We start from the raw sequence: 16,409 nt of genomic DNA, 5'->3' as shown, positions 1-16,409 counted from the left end.
GACCTTTAAACTTCACATTCAGGAATAATTCTTTCTTTCATTTATTATACAGGAAACTTAAAAGTAACATTAAGTTACAATATAAACGGGTCTGACTCAATTTAAAAACTGGTTTCCAGCAGGTTCCTGTTTTGCAGAAAAAGAAAACATCGGACACAACTTCCAGTACATAAGGACAGAAACATTTGTAGAGGACATCTGCATGGACTGGACAGATACAGACAGCTAAAACAACAATACAGTTACGGCACATGAGGACAAAAACATTGGTACAGGACATTAGCATGGGCTAGACAGATACAGTCAACTCAAAACAACAATATAAACAGTGCAAAAAAGACTTGGACAATACATGAACAATCGATGTGTGCAAGTGTAACTGTTGAGAAGAAACAGTTTGTGTGCCTTTTTGAAATATGTGATGGGTGGTAATTCTCTGATGTGATGTAATGCAGTCATAAATACTAATAATCCATCAGGTCTGCAGTTAATGTAATTACATTGTTAATAAATGGATGGTGGTGCCAAGGCCATGCAGCTCTTTTCCACAAGCTCAGAGGTCAAACAAGCCATCCAAGCGTTCTGCACGAAGAGCTAAGGAGTTAAAAAATAAAATAGAAAGTGTCACAAATTGATCTTTCACAGTCTGGCAACCCAAATGTTGTTCTTATCAGTGGCTGATGATCCATACAGCATTAATATACAATTTTTCAGATAGAACAATATAGTCAAAGTGGTCATTTTACTGCAAAATTTGTACTTTACTGATACTTTTAATAGGCTACATTTAGCTGATAACACTTTTTGATGTACGATTTTGTTGGAGTATTTTTACATTGTTGCCTTGATACTTTTACTTAAGTAAAATACAGTATGTGGATACTTCTTCCACCACTGAATAAGATCATTTAACAGCAGTACCAACATCCCCTGCCTGCAGTGAAAACCATATCGGTAGTTTTCCATTTTACCACTGGATGGCTCAGTGGAGTAAGATTAGTAGAAAGTACAAATGTGTCATGAATGGGTAGTTGAAATTTGTGTCTACCAGCATGTGTGTGTGTGTGTGTGTGTGTGTGTGTGTGTGTGTGTGTGTGTGTGTGTGTGTGTGTGTGTGTGTGTGTCAAAGGTCCGTTCTATTCTTCTCCATCTTAAATCCTCTGCAAATGATACCATGTGTTTTGGGGGCATATATTAGGCGATAAATAATTGCCAAAGGAAATTAATAAAGTGTAGTGATTCATACACAGTAAACCAAACACAGTAAATATCTGCATAGGCCCTTTTACAGGAAAACACAGCGGTACATAATAGAATTAATGATGGTGGCTGAACTCCATTTCCATTTTAGGGTCCTGGTACTGTGCAATCCTGCTCACTGTCACACTGTCATGATTTAATTCAATTAAATTTTATTTATAATATCAAATCATAACAAGAGTTATCTCAAGACACTTTACAGATAGAGTACATTACTGGGACACTTGAACACAACAGAGCCATCGGTAACGTCATTAGTAAGACATTAGTGCTTTTTCCTACTGAAAAGTCAAATTGTCTGCTTTTAAAAAAAAAGAGCCTATTATTATGTTTTCATGACAGTGACAAGTGTTTGTTCTGAATGTGATGTTAATGAAGGATTTTGGATGCTATGAAAGGAAAAGCAAAAAAATTTACAAACTATTATTGCATTTATTACACGTGTCCCTGTTTTTCCTGCACTGACCAAAACAGACCACAGGGAGGCTCCAGTAGTCATGGAAGGTCTAACATGTTCAGTAGTTCTCTGTGATGAGCAAAGGCAAATAGGACATTGCCAGAAATGATTGAAGACATTTCGCCTCTTGTCCAAAAGGCAAACGTTCTGACTGACTAGATAGGAGTTGCAGATATTTAACCTCTGGTGGGTTGTGCCACCTGAGGGCAGGGCCGGCCCAAGACTTTTGGGGGCCCTAAGCCGGATTTGGTTTTGGGACTCTCCACATTGTAACGTTTTGCCACTGCACTTGGCACTAAACCAACTTGTGTATTGTAAATATTAGTTTAAGCACTCAAATAAGCATTTAAAGACTAATGCGAGACCAATTAGCAGCACCACTTTATCTTTAAATCTTATCTTATTTTTAATAAGCTCAATTGTGAGAAATTTCAAGCGCTCTTGGGGGCCCTCTGGTAGCCACGGGGCCCTAAGCAGCCGCTTAGTTCACTTATGCGTCGGGCCGCTTCTGCCTGAGGGTCTTTAAGACCCTCGTTTACAAAATGCTGTGCCCACAATAACCTGGACTTAAACACTCAAACACCACAAAAACTAAGGAGGTCATCGTGGATTTCAGAAGATCCAAGCGCACCGAGCACTCTGCCCTCTACATTCACGGGGAGAAGGTAGAGGCAGAGCAGAAACTATTTCAAATGTTGCTGTGCAACTAATTGTCCCAGAAATAATTGCGATTAACAATATAATTGTCTCTTTCGCTCCAATTTAAAAATAACCATTTATTTATTACTTTTTTTTAAATAAATGTAAGTTTTAAACAAATCCCAGGATATGTCTTTAGGTTTTATAGCTGTCATGTGACCCATATAATGTAGTGACACAAGTACACAGCCTATGAAGTAAAGCACACCTCTTTATTATCCTAAAATATTTTTCTAACTGGATCATCTTTGTTGCTAGGAATGTGTACGGGGTCAAGTGCCAACAACTAACAATTTAAATAATAATACAAGTATTTAGTAGGGGTGGGGGAAAAAAATCGATACAGCATCGCGATATTTTCCGTGGCAATACTGTATCGATACACAGATGCCAAGTATCGATCTATTATTATATATGTGTCAGTCAGTTTGTCTGCTCGACAGTCCCATTTTGCAGCAATAAAATTGAAGGGAGATGAACAGATGTTGACAAAGTTTTCCTTTGGGGGACATGAATTGAAATTGGGAAAAATCTGAAGTTGGAAAAAAGGTAATACATTGCAATGTATCGCAGAATATCGCGATATGTTTAAAATCGCAATAACATCGTATCGTGACATAAGTATCGTGATGATATCGTATCGTGAGGTCTCATGTAATTACAATTTTGCATATCTAAACAAAATCAACAATTACCAGTCATACCCCTTAAGACCTTAACCCTTGTGTTGTCTTCCCGTCAACCTTGAAAACAACACTTTTTTTTTTCTCTCGACGTTTTTGACGCCTTTTTTTCACAGTTTGTTTTTGCTTTTTCCAACGTCTTAAATTGTTACATTTTTCTTCTACACATTTTCAGCGCTTATTTCTACCATCCCATATTTTCTGATATAAAACAAAAATTGAAAACGGGTCAATGTTAGCAATTCATTGTGGTTAAACAAAGAAACGGCGATTATGTAAAAAAGAAAAAAAAAGGTGACAATTAGACAATTATGTCATAATTGTTGCAGATGTTCCCGGTCACAAGCATCGCTTCTCTAAGCTGTTGGGCCTTGCGCTTGTGGAGCGATTGTTCTGTTTGCCCCATGTACAGGTCTATGCGTTCCTCACTGCACTCAACGGCAGACACTACATTGCTCTGTTTGTGTCTGGGGGTTTTGTCGTTTGGGTGAACCAGCTTCTGCCCTCAGGGTGTTACTGGGCTACAGGGAGCTTTGATTTGATTTGATTTCATTAGGATCCCCCTTACTCTTCCTGGGCTCCACGCAAAACATCAAACATGACATAACAGATAAGACAAAACAACCACATGATATAAAAAATAAGAATAGTATAACTAACAATATTCTTTCTCGCAAACATAGCCACACATATTCCTCTTCATGTGCTCATATAGGCTACTGTATATTACATTAAAATAAGCACTGACTATACAAAAGTGAAATCTTACAGCATATACATATTCCTATGCATAAAAAGTACAGAATGTGTTACAAAATATGGTTGTGTTTATTAAAGATCCCACTTTTTCTGATACCACTGTCACGTATCGGGGGGGGAATGCAGGGGATGTCTGCCCCCCCCAATATTTAGAAGAATAATTCAAAAAAATATGAAAGACAACCCCAAAAGAGGTAAAAAAATAAAATAATAACCGTTCAATACAACAATAAAGTGAACAATACAGGAGAATAATTCATATTAATGATTAGCTTTATATAATTAAACGCATTTTCAGCATTAATTGATGCAGAAAGGGTACACATTGTTGCATAACAGTTTACCACAGCAGGAAATTAAGTGTTTGATGCTCAACATTTTCTGGGGGGGAGGACCACCAGACCCCACAGTAATAATGTAATCCCCCACACACACACACACACACACACACACACACAATGTTTAAACAAAACCTACACCCTTGACAACATGTACAGTACATCAACACTACGAATGACCCATTCATTGTTTTATACTATATTATACATTTAATTAATGGTTAAAAGGTTTAATATCTTAAAATCCTTACAACACAGAAGAAGAAAAATGGATACATTATGGCTGTTTTCATCTGTAAAGGGGATGATCCACTCACCAATCCGTTTTTACATTTGACCAACTTGAACATTTCTAGTTAGAGGAGATGACATGGTGAAGCCAGACGAGAGAAATGTACTCACAGATGAAGTTCATTTCTATAAAGTCTCCTGTACATCTGGGCTTTTTTATTAATAAGGGAAATAATTCCACTAATTAACCCTGACAAAGCACACCTGTGAAGGTAAAACCATTTCAGGTGACTACCTCATGAAGCTCATTGAGAGAACACCAAGGGTTTGCAGAGTTATCAAAAAAAGCAAAGGGTGGCTACTTTGAGGAATCTAAAATATAAGACATGTTTTCAGTTATTTCACACTTTTTTGTTAAGTACATAATTCCATATGTGTTCATTCATAGTTTTGATGCCTTCAGTGAGAATCTGCAATGTAAATAGTCATGAAAATAAAGAAACACATTGAATGAGAAGGTGTGTCCAAACTTTTGGCCTGTACTGTATATCAGTGAAATCGCTTCATCTGGGTCTCATGAGTCATAATATGTTACAATGAATTCCAAACTGTTGTTCTTTGTAAAAAAAAATTATAATAATAATAACTATATGGGGAAGAGAATGGAAAGACATGTAGAGTCCAGTCCAGCAGGGAGAGAGAGATAAAGAGCTGCATTCCCTTGTAAACACTCCCTGGAGACTAAACAGAATTCAAGGGGGTCTTCCGGACATGATGGTTTGTTTTCTCTCACATTTTTGCGCTGCATCCCCAGTGCCGAGACAGAAATAACTTCCCACTAAGTTTTAAACAAATATAACGAGCTGGGTTGATTATTTTCACTGAAACTAATCCAAAAAAAATGTGCAGTCTCTGCTTGTTTGGCATCTTATTCGTGGAAAAGTGAAGAGAGAAAAAAAAACGCTCAGGTTTTTATAAATGATACATTTTGATTTGTGATGTGATAATCATAAAAATACATAAAAAGACATGTCAGATACCTCAGGAGACGTGAATGATGAGGAGAAGAAATGTACAAGGTTGTCACTTGTCACAAAGAAACAACACGTCATGAAACCTGAAATTATTTGAAACGTTACCCAATAATGAGCAATGTCACTTTATTTGCAAGAAGGCTGTACTTAATGAATTAATTAAATTCCAGGTATAAGACCAACTTTACTAATGTAATTAACAATTAGGTTGGTGATTCAACTTGTGGTTTAAATAACTACAGTCTGGACTGAAGTAGTTTTACGCAGACTGTTATTCTGAGGGTTGGGCTGGATTTTCTTCATGTTTTTGTGGTAAATACTAATGACACATCAAAGCATCATGGGGGGGGGGGGTGAACAGAAAACAATCAGAGGTGTTTAAACAATCTATACCTTGTTTGTTTTATTGTTAAAGCTTTAGTGGGTAACTTTTTGATATTAATGAACGACCGTTACATTCAAGCCATCGCCAAATGAGTTGCTACAAAGCTAATTAAGACTATCAGGTCCACCCAACTCTCTCTGGATTTCTCAGTATGACTATGTTCACAAGATTGTGGCGTCCGGCAACTTTTACGCACGGAAACTAGATTGAAGATAATGAGCTCTTGTGAAGAGACCATCATGTTTTTTTAATCATCATCATGTCCTCCTTGGCTACTAGCAACTGTGTGGAGGAGGAGGGGTGGGGGCGGTGCGTGATCACGGAAGGCTTGTATCATGTGGACGCGCGGACAGTGTTGTTGTCATTACTTACAATTCCTCATGGGGGGCGACAAAAGAAACTACGCACTATAACTTTAAGTTAGATGTCAGCACAGAAATGTGCATACATGCTAACATTACAACAAGACAGTCTTGTTCTTGCATTAATGTTGTTATATATACAGTACAGGCCAAAAGTTTGGACACACCTTCTCATTCAATGTGTTTCTTTATTTTCATGACTATTTACATTGTAGATTCTCACTGAAGGCATCAAAACTATGAATGAACACATATTAAATTATGTACTTAACAAAAAAGTGTGAAATAACTGAAAACATGTCTTATATTTTAGATTCCTCAAAGTAGCCACCCTTTGCTTTTTTGATAGCTGCAGCAACCCTTGGTGTTCTCTCAATGAGCTTCATGAGGTAGTCACCTGAAATGGTTTTCACTTCACAGGTGTGCTTTGTCAGGGTTAATTAGTGGAATTTTTTCCCTTATTAATAAAAAAGCAAAGGGTGGCTACTTTGAAGAATCTAAAATATAAGACATGTTTTCAGTTATTTCACACTTTTTTGTTAAGTACATAATTCCATATGTGTTCATTCATAGTTTTGATGCCTACAGTGAGAATCTACAATGTAAATAGTCATGAAAATAAAAAGGAAACGCATTGAATGAGAAGGTGTGTCCAAACTTTTGGCCTTTATATATATAATTAAAAAAAAGCAGTAGGCCTACTTGGATGATGAGGATGATGTTGATGATGATGCCGATGACAGATATGCATTTTAATGGACTTACAGATTGATCTAACATTGAATAGACATGTTGCCAGCATCTATATAAATAGGCAATTATGTGAGTGGGGGGTGTCCTCTAGCAGTGACGTAAACTGGAGCCCAGACTTGAGCTGCATTAAGTCAGCAACATTAAGCTAAGATGAAACAGGAAAAGAATAGCTGGCTTCAAAATAAAAGTTCTTGAAATGTGATCCATTTCTAAACATTTGACAGTAGCTAAAGAATGAAAATACAGTATGTGTGTCTGCATAAATGATCAGAAGGTTCCAGTTATTTCTTTCTATGTTTAAGGTTGAAGATTTTAAGCCTTTATTGTGTGTGCATTCTCTTATCTTTATGTCCTCTCTCATGTGATTGTTTACCAAGCATCCTATACAGTATAATTTCAGCCTACAGTGCTCAGCATAAGTGAATACACCCATGCTAAAGTTGACTAAAAAGAGGAATAAAAAAATCATCTTTTGGAAATTGATCTTAATGCTTTAATTAAAGAAATGAGTAAAAATCCAACCTTTAAGGACACCAATTTTCTTTGTGAATGAATAATGTATCGCGAATAAATAAATGTTCTTCTTTAAAATACAGGGGGCATAAGTAAGTAAACTCCTATGTTAAATTCCCATAGAGGCAGGCATATTTTTATTTTTAAAGGCCAGTTATTTCACCGATCCAGAATGCTATGCATCCTGATAAAGTTCCCTTTGCCTTTGGAATTAAAACAGCCCCACATCATCACATACCCTTCACCATACCTAGAGATTGGCATGGTTTTATGTCAGTTAGCCTAATAGCTGGTTTGCTTTACATTGAGAGATGATTTTATGGAAAGTACCCCATGCCAATCAATATTTTAAGGAAGAACATTTATTTATTTACAATACATTATTCATTCACAAAGAAAATTGTTGTCCATAAAGGTTGGATTTTCCCTAATTTTTTTAAGGCATTAAGATCAATTTCCAAAAGATGATTTTATTCCTATTTTTAGTCAACTTTAGCATGGGTGTATTCACTTATGCTGAGCACTGTATATATTTATTTTTTAAAGTGCTAACAGTAGCTGTATCATGTTTAAGGTGTTTGCTATGTAGCAGTAAGGCTTATAAGTTAGGGCACATATAAACCTCACATATTTATGGTTAAAAAAAAACCTAAATGTATTTATGTTCATAATTGTGAATTCTGGAATAAAATGAATTCTAGTCAGATGTTTAAAAAGTACTGTAGGCTTTCAAACACGACGTACAATTGACATCCAATTTTCTGTTTTATTTTGAAGGTTATAACCGGAAGAGGTCTCTGTTACGCTGTGTAGTTTGGCCGTTATTTTTATACATCCATGGTTTGGCCAAGAGGAGCGGAGCCCTGCGGGTCTGCCTGGCCGCTTTCCCCCGATTAGACTGAGGAAAAGAGGTCCACTCAGACGCTGTTGGGATTTTCTTTCATTCTCCAGCTACCAAAACTGTTCCCGCATTTGGTTTTAATATAAACTGTGTATACATTTTCTCTGTAGAGGGAAGTTGGGGGATGGAATGAGTAGCAGGGGAAATCTACCGTGACTTTTTCGGAGGAGAAAGTGGCCCCCGGTGCCAACAGGGCAGATAGTTGCTGCCGCTGTCTGTCTAGCGGATCATCATCGCTGGGTGCTGGGGAAGAGAAGCTAGCTTACTTCTGTATGTTGTCGCGGAAATTCACCACAGCGCCAAGGTAAAGAGGTTTCGTAAATGTACTCCTGTTGTATTGTTTTTATCTCAGCCTAAAATAAATAAATAAAAAAAAATAGCACTTTATAAAGGCCATCATATTTTTGTATTTTTGGGGGGGTTTGTATTATGTTTGTAGTGCTCGATGGTAGGCCTACTTTGGGGCATTTTCTATCACTTGAAGTAACATTTTTAATGTTGATAGTTGAATATATATTGCACTCAAAAATGGCTTGAGTTTATATGGGCTATGTTAGGTAGCCTATCACTATTAAAAGTTAGGGTAATGATTGTGTGTGTGTGTGTGTGTGTGTGTGTGTGTGTGTGTGTGTGTGTGTGTGTGTGTGTGTGTGTTTTAGTGGAATTAATAAACTCATCTGCTTTGGATATTGTGTGAACTATAGGCTACACCCATTCATTTTTTTTTCGGGATCAGATGCAACAGGCTTGCACATTTAATGTGGATGGTGAGATGAAAGGGCTTCAACAAGTGATCTCACATGATCCATTTGAATTAGCTAGGCAAGGGTCACTTGACGTGAAATACAGACTACTGACAGCCCAGAGGGAGAGAGACGATCAGGGATGGAGGGTGAAACTGTTGAAGCATGCGTCTCTGACGTCCAAAGAGACAGAATGAAGTAAATCCTAAAACCTTCTGTGGAAAACCGGAAGCAGAGGTATGAATGTGTTTAGTAGGACAAAGACATCAGAAACAGTAGCTTTCTGATAGACCATAAAAACCATGATGCTTGTTATTGTCCATGCAGTGTGTGAATGGTGGGCTAAACGGCATCCATTGATTGGATCAAGCAGAGACCCCCCCCCCCCCCCATTTCATCTGAAGGAGAGCAGGAGGATGAGGGCCTCATAAATATGACCGTGCTGACTCTACAGTAGCTGGAGAGCCTAGGCATCAGTTTAATCAAGGAAATGGAGGCAGGAAGGGAGGGAGGGGCTGAAGGAAAGAGAGGATGTCCGAAGGAGATATGGAAGGCAAAGGGGGTGGAGGAAGAACAGTAAGGAGGGAGGGAGGGGGGGGGGGCTAATTGAGGAGGAGGGTAACTGTAGGACAGTGGGGGAGTTGGACGACGGTAGCGGAGCCAGTAGCTGAATGGATGTGACCTCAGGCCCCCGGGGAACAGCTGCTGCTGGCCCCCCACCTGATTTACGAGGTCACTTAGTGCACCCAGAGAGCCACACCCAGGCCTTTCTCCCAGACATGTGACATTTCACATGTGTCTGTTGTTGTTGTTTTTTGTCAGCGAGTGACGTGCACAGGGTTCTAAATTAGCACCGTTTACCAGCCAAATGCTGGTGAAATATGCAAGTGGCTGGTAGATTTGCTTCACTCACCAGCCAAAAAACCCAATGGTAATCTATTGAATGGCTGGTAATATTTGAACATTCATTAGCCATTTGGCTGGTAGACGAAAAAGTTAATTTTGAAGCCTGGACGTGCACCTTATGTGCGAACTTGTCCCCTCCAGTCGTAAGTGATGAATATGCACTTTGTGATTGTGTGTGTGTGTGTGTGTGTGTGTGTGTGTGTGTGTGTGTGTGTGTGTGTGTGTGTGTGTGTGTGTGTGTGTGTGTGTGTGTGTGTGTGTGTGTGTGTGTGTGTGTGTGTGTGTGTGTGTGTGTGTGTGGGACAGAAGTGATGAATGTGTATGATTCCCTTCCCCGCCACATGCTTTGTGCCGGAGGGGGAGATCTCAGGCTCCGAGGCGTAAGGTGGTACAAATAATCGCCTGTTACAGCCATTTACCTCCATCACATGAACACACATGCGCACACACTTAACCCTGCAAGTTTGAAAGTAGGTCTACAACTGATGATCCCTGAAGAGCAGTTATCTGTGATTTGTTAGGCTCTGAACTGCATGCCTGACCCACAGCACAAAGCTCTGCAGTCTTTCCCAGGTTTCTTAAACCATACGGTCATTTCAAATCCAGGGGCTGTATTACAGAAATGCCTATCTTAAGTCTTAAGTTAAGAAAGGAAGAGTCTAAAATAGGATTTCATTTTTTTTTTTTCAATTTGGTATTTTTTCCTAAATAAGGTCCTAACCATAATTACCATGGTTACAGTACCAAACCGTTAAGATATGATCAGCCCATTTCTGTAATAGATTAAAACTAATTAAGGTAATTTAAGACTATTTTCTGTGCAACACAATCATGTCCTTTGCTGCTTTTGTTCTGTTATATTCTTCTGAAAATGGGTATATTTTTGCAGCTAGATTGCGGGGTGGGCCTTACTCTTGGTTTTGGTTTGTGACCTCCAGAGCTGCTTTTAGCCAACACTTTTGCCTTTGCTCTTCTCTATCCACTCTTTCTCTCCACATCGGGCTCAAATACACTTCTGGGCCTTTTGTGGGCGGCCTCTTGCTTCTAAAAACAGCCTGCGAGGAGTGGCGTGGTTACAGCTGACCTCTGCCTGCCAAGGTCTGCTGAGAAAACGAGGCTAAACATATTATGTTGGTAGTAAATAGTAGCAGGCAAGCTCTGTCCTACTGTGTTCATTATTGTGACAGTGTGAAGGCCTAACTTTTTATTTTAAGAAACTTTTTATGTGCCTTTCATTCACAAAAGAACTTCAAGGATATACAGAGTTTGTTTAGAAATGAGTTTTTATTCACTAACATGAACGCCGGCACTTCCAGTAACATAGCTGTAATCAGATAAATGGTCAGTATAATCCAATAGAAAATTCGGACTGGGTATCAAACCTTAATACTTTGTTGGTACAAATTAGACACAGTATTCACAGTATGGAATACGTTTTTTTTTTAATGCATTTTTGGACATTTCTGCCATTATTAGAAAGGAGATAGTAGAGAGCTGACAGTAAATGAGGAATGTGGGACAACATACAGCAAAAGTCCCCAGCTGGATTTATGCCAGGATTAGACTACACAATTTTTTTTGTCTTTCACGACAGTCACTATGTCACACTAGACGGACGTAGTGCCATAAATTCTTTTCTGTGTCTTGGACGGAAGAGTGGCAACACTACAAGTATGACACCGACCAGCCTCCAGACTAGGCCTGCACGATTCGGGGGAAAAATATGAATCATGACTTTTTAGCTTAGAATTGATATCACGATTCTCTGCCACGATTTCTTCTCATAAAGTGTAATGTTTATTGCACACATGAACCATGACAAAACAAAACAAATTGGCAGTACCAATTTTTGGCACCTATAGCACATTGCGCATCACCACAAGCCTGTAAACGTAGAGGCTTCAATGGATAAAGAAAATCAAGTACATACTGGCCATTTAAGTACAGTAGGCTACCAAAAATAGTGACATATAACACATTGAACTAAATATGGCCCTGATACAGGCTCTATCTGAACATGTCTTTACATAATTTAAACATGTCACTGTCAAATGCTTTAAATTAAATCGCGAACAGGTGAATCGAGATCGCGATTTTATAACGATATATTGTGCAGGCCTACTCCAGACCGATTATCGCGTGCAGTCGTCAAGATCACGCGCAAGTTCATAGGTCGACGCTTTGGAGGAGCAGCAGCCTCTCAAAAACTCACGAAATCTGGGAGCCCCACATGTAGTGTTCGTCCAATCAGGTGCAGCCATCTCGGTTGTAGGAGGGTGTGGACTGTTGAAACTCAAGTACCGTAACAGCAGTAGTATTGAGAAAAAAAAAAAAAAAGAAACATTACCTGACCCTAGTTTTAGTTTTAGATAAGTATGTGTCATGTCAACATAAAACCTGAAATGTGAAGGACATCATTGAAAGCATTGTTAGTCAGTTTATTTAGCTAATTTTTAAGTAGTATTATAGTATACAAATTGTACTATATCACATATATTACAGTATCTAAGCCTTATCTTGAAAATGTTCTTGTTTTAATATTTTGACATCACAATTTGTCTTTATATATCTTTTATCTACTGAGCATATGATCAGTTCCCCATGTGCCACCCCTCAGTGCCCTATATGCATGAACACTAGAAGCAATACAATGCCAACACTGTTCTCTGTCTGTGTGAACGTGGTCTGTTATCCGCTGCTGTCTCAGGGGTGTTAAGTGAGTCCCCAGCAGTCCACCAGTCCAGAGACAGAAACACATTGTAGTACTGTGGCTTCATAGATGGGCTTCTTTAAAGCTACTCGTTGCACTTGGAAATTCCTCTATTTATATGGGATGCAGCTTGATAATGAGTTGATTGTTCGGACAGAACCAGCCCATTATTTAATTAAATTGAGGTGACATCATTCCCACCACAAACTGTTGAGCACGATACAGTAAGTTTGACTAGACATAGATAAACCAAAATACAAACATCTTTTTAGTTTGATATAATACTTAAAAGGAACTAACTCTTCCCAACTGTTCCCAAGTAGGGATCGACCGATACTGGGTTTTTAAGGCCGATACCAATTATTAGTAGTTAATGAAACCGATAATTTAAACCGATATGCATTTACAGCGGAAAGTCAAAATCAAGATTGTGGAATGTTACAAAATCCAACACAAAACTTTGTTTAGATGCTTTAAGCAATTATTTAATAAATGAGAAACTTCCAACATAATACCCAGTAAACGATAGTCAGATAGTGTTGGGGGAATGAGGACAGACTCAGTGGTGAGTGAAACCAAAGCAGAGGGACAGACACGGAGCTGTAGCCAGGCCAAAGTAGACCACTTTTTAATTATGGAACTTTATCGTTTATCGGGCAAATAAAACGCCGATACAGATAATCTGCAAACTGCCAAAAAACGGCCCGATAATCGGCCAGGACGTATATCTGTTCTATCCCTGTTCCCAAAGTTATAAAACACGACCCCTGACCGATACAAGGGAAGTAGTTTAAGTTAGTTCTTACCCTTAATGGCTTTACATCACCTGCTGCTTTACAATCTAAATCTAAGCTGCTTTAAAATCTAAGTGAATTGGAGAGGAACTCCACAGAAACAAACATAAGTATCTCGAATTGAGGCAGACTGATGCGGCAGATCGCAAGCCATGAACTCAATACCACATTTAAAACAAAATGTAGGAACAACGTGATATCTAATTCACTCATTTCTATTCAACACCAGCTGTACAGGTCAGGGACATCAAGCTTGACAGTAGTATAGCAGGGAACATTAACTAAAGTAAGTCTATTTTAGTTGTCTTTATTATCTTTATCCCCATAAGCACAGCTAGTCTTCCCGGGGTCCACATTTAAAAAAAAACCAACATACATTAAAGATTACAGTCCACTGTATTGTTCTGACTAAGTGATACAGCAGAGGTCAAACACAGTTTTAAGAACATGATGTTCAGTCAGTGGCCTCTAAGAAGGCCTTGAGAATTAAACATGACCGATATTCCTCTACTGTTCCCAAGAGGAAATGCATGCAACTGTGGAGTGCTTACTGTTTAAGCTCTGCAGTTTTCACTCTCCCATGGTAGCGGAAATGGAGGCCCTCTAGTTCAAGTGTTAAGTCTGAGGCCTAATGAAAGACATCCGAGTTTCATTAAAGTGCCACTTTTCGAGCATTAGGGCCTCCGCAGAAAGACGGCAAAGGTGACCACAGCTGGCCTACTGCTAGGTTAAAATCCAATTAAGACCAAACTTTGACATATCTGTCTGTGTAGCGAAAAACAGAACAGCCAAGGACTTAATGCAGCCGTTTCCACATAGTCTCTGTTAGCTTCTGTTGGACAGCTGGTATACTCTGTAGTTTGCCCTTTGTGCTGCTGTTCTCACAAAAAATGACATGGCTGGTTTTTTTGCATACGTTTCCACTAGTGTTACAATGAAGCTCATATTTGTGGTCTTGAGTGAAATGCCTCGACTGTTGGATGGGTTGCCATAGAATTTGGTACACCCATTTATTACCCGCCCCAGGATGAACTGTAATAACTTAGTGACGCCTTAACCTCTTATCTCCAGCTGAAATATTTTGGTTTACGACCAGTTACCCGCAAAACTAACATGACATGATATTGCCATCAGCCTCAGCTGTACTTTGTGTGTAGTGCTAATTAGCACATGTTAGCATGCTACCATGCTAAATTAAAATGGTGAGTACCGTAAGGTAAATATTACACATGCTAAATATCAGCATGTTTAGCATTGTGCTTGTGAGAACGTTAGCATGCTGACCTTAGCATTTAGTAAGGGTGGGAATCGCCAGAGGCCTCACGATACGGTATCATCACGATACTTGTGTCACGATACGATACTATTGCGATTTTAAAGATATTGCAATATTCTGCGATATATTGCAATTTATTACCTTTTTTCCAACTTCAAATTTTTCCCAATTTCAAATTATGTCCCCAAAAGGAAATTTTGTCAACATCTATATACCTGTCAAGTTTTGGATTTGAAAATAAGGGACATTTTCCGGTGCCCACCTCGAGCAGTCCCACCACCCCAACCAAGCTCCAGTATCCCTTACATTTTAAGACGGGTGTACAAGAAAGCTAAAATCACCACTTGATGCAGAATGCTGAAAACATTTACAATTTATAACATTGCTTGTCTTTACATTTAGCCTACATTTTATTTTCATTCCACACATTCTTTTCATTTCATATTGCTTTTCTTTTACAGTTTTTCTTTTAATTTCACATAACTTTTCTTTAGTGAGTTATTGTACAAATTTGTTGCAGACTTTGCATTCTTTAAGACTGTTTTGGAAGGAGTGTATTTGTGGGCTGGGCCAGAGTGGTTCATTTTACATGAGAGTAGAGCGCAGACAGTTCTGTTGTCTAACGTCTTCCTATTCTCTGTAACAATATTTCGTACCATGCTAAACACCCTTTATCAACTTGCATTGCTATGGGGAATGCATAGTAAAGCCTTCATAAGTTTTGGCAGTGCACCGTCTCTGTCGTAGCGTCTGTCACTACCCAAAGTGAGTAGAGTGCAGATTTGAGTAGCGCATGCTCAGATTTAAACGGTTTACGGCATAACGTGTCATACCCGATGTTAGCCGAGTCAGACCGGCTCTGGTCGAGTGCAAATGTGAGTAGCGCATGCTCAGATTTAAACGGTTTACGGCATAACGTGTCATACCCGATGTTAGCCGAGTCAGACCGGCTCTGGTCGAGTGCAAATGTGAGTTGCGCATGCTCAGATTTAAACTGTTTACGGCATAACGTGTCTTACTGAAATTTGTGAAATCTGTAAAATAATAAACGTTTCTCTTTACATACAATAACAGAAGATGGAAATCATTTCTAAAACATTTTAGCTATCTATGATTGTTTGGTTGCTAACGTTAGCTCAAACGCCATTCAAGTGACAGCCAATGTTGTTTGATTGCTAACTTGTAGCTAGCAGTCATTTCAAAAACGTTTTAGCTATCTATGATTGTTTGATTGCTAACGTTAGCTAAAAACGGCATTAGCATCTAGTAGGCTACTTGATTGCAAACGTTAGCTCAAAACGCCGTTAGCATCTAGCTAGTAGGCTACTTGATTGCTAACGTTAGCTCAAACCGCCGTTAGCATCTTGTAGGTTACTTGTCGCAAAGTGACGCATGCGCAACTCGCATCTGCACTCGTCGCAAAGTGACGCATGCGCAACTCAAATCTGCACTCTACTCACTTTGGGTAGTGACAGCGTCCATCATCCGTCTCTGTTTTTTTTTCTTTTTTTTCCCCCGCGTTGTCACTCATCATCTGACCTCACACACTAACCTCGCGACAACAGCCACCTACAGTACCTGTAGTAGGCTACTGCAGGTGGCAGT

General features: G+C 39.0%; 1 protein-coding gene across 2 annotated transcripts in view; it reads left to right on the top strand.

The window, feature by feature from the left end:
- Positions 1-8,310: 8,310 nt before the first annotated feature.
- Positions 8,311-16,409, top strand: part of itgb1a (integrin, beta 1a) — a 43,216-nt gene continuing 35,117 nt past the window's right edge. For both annotated transcript variants that reach the window (XM_039790233.1, XM_039790232.1), the window contains exon 1: positions 8,311-8,679. The gene's annotated coding sequence lies outside the window, so the exon portion shown is untranslated. The remainder of the gene's footprint in view (positions 8,680-16,409) is intronic.

This window comes from Perca fluviatilis, chromosome 22, assembly GCF_010015445.1.
Source record: "Perca fluviatilis chromosome 22, GENO_Pfluv_1.0, whole genome shotgun sequence".
Lineage (NCBI taxonomy): Eukaryota > Metazoa > Chordata > Actinopteri > Perciformes > Percidae > Perca > Perca fluviatilis.
Note: the sequence above shows the minus strand (reverse complement) of the source record. Positions and strands in the feature narration are given on the sequence as shown.